This window comes from Nelumbo nucifera, chromosome 2, assembly GCF_055504915.1.
Source record: "Nelumbo nucifera cultivar China Antique chromosome 2, China Antique-T2T, whole genome shotgun sequence".
NCBI classification, from domain to species: Eukaryota; Viridiplantae; Streptophyta; class Magnoliopsida; order Proteales; family Nelumbonaceae; genus Nelumbo; species Nelumbo nucifera.
The window spans coordinates 49,215,158-49,216,356 of NC_142650.1; the positions used below are offsets into that span (position 1 = coordinate 49,215,158).

A 1,199-nucleotide genomic window follows, 5' to 3' on the forward strand; every position below is an offset into this window, starting at 1 on the left:
ATACTCATCAACGACGAGAAGGCTGTAAAGGGTCGCGGCGGCAGTTTGAACAGTGGCAGGGGTCGAAGTGGAGAGGCGGAGAACATGGGAAAGCGCATCAAGAAGGCCGCGAGTGGACATGAGCACATCGCGGTTGGAGATGGAGATGTTAAGAAGAGTTGCCACTATGTTTTCCGGGGCGACGGTGGAGCCAGCTTCTATGGTTGTGGTCATGCCTCTGAGGCTCCCTAGCTCTCCTGGGTTGATTGATGCGAGGCCGATATAACTAGAGTTTGTTCACTCTTGAAGCTGAACATGACAAATTGTGAATGCAGCTGGACAAGTAGGGCTGCTGAATGAGCAGTTTTGTAGAACCAAGAATGACATTAGAAAATCTCGCAATACTCCTAAAAGGATACAGAAAACAATAAATCCAAAATACAAAAAAAAACGGAAAGCTGCAAATCAAAGAAAATCAAACCCCAAATAAATAAATTAAAAGAAAAAGAAACAAAACCTCCAATGGCATGTTAGAAATGAATTCAAGGTGTTGATTGTTGTGGAGAAAACGATCAGAACCTGTCGGGATTCATGATTAACATCACACTAATAATTTCAGTGGATTGGCAGACCATGATTAACATCACACTAATATTTTTGTTTCGGGTTTTACTTTGTATTCTTGATTAATTTGCATTGAGAATAAAGTAAAGCCCAAAATTAAATATGGATCGACCGAGACTCTTAATTAGCCATATTTAGTATTGTTCACTGTCATGGACTCGAGCAATCTGGTTCGGCCTTGGCGTCCCTATTCACTCCTTTGATGTTGTTCTAGATAACTTTATATCCTGGGTATTCATCTGCGTTGGCCGAGAAAGAGTCGGAGATGCCGAAGCTTTCCTCCCTCGTTGCCACGAGAAAACATTACTCTTGCAGCCTTGTAGCCTTGTCGTAGAACAATTCAGTTACCCCCAGCAGTGAACTGTGAACACGCCTGCGCTTGCATTATATTGATGTGTAGTGTGTTGAATTTAGGGAAAATTCCGGATTAGTACGATGTTGGACTAGTGTCATTTTGGTTTTCAAACTTTAAAATGTGATAATTCAGAATTTGAATTTTCAAAACGTGTCAATTTAGTATCTATTATTAATCAGTTGTTAAGTGGCATTTGAAAAGACATATAAATGTCTTTAGAGTGTCATCTAATTTTCTTTAT

At 40.3% G+C, this 1,199-nt stretch overlaps 1 pseudogene; it reads right to left on the reverse strand.

Annotated features, from left to right (window-relative positions):
• Window positions 1–547: 547 nt before the first annotated feature.
• LOC148802191 (small nucleolar RNA snoR14) lies at window positions 548–626 on the reverse strand (annotated as a pseudogene).
• Window positions 627–1,199: the final 573 nt, after the last annotated feature.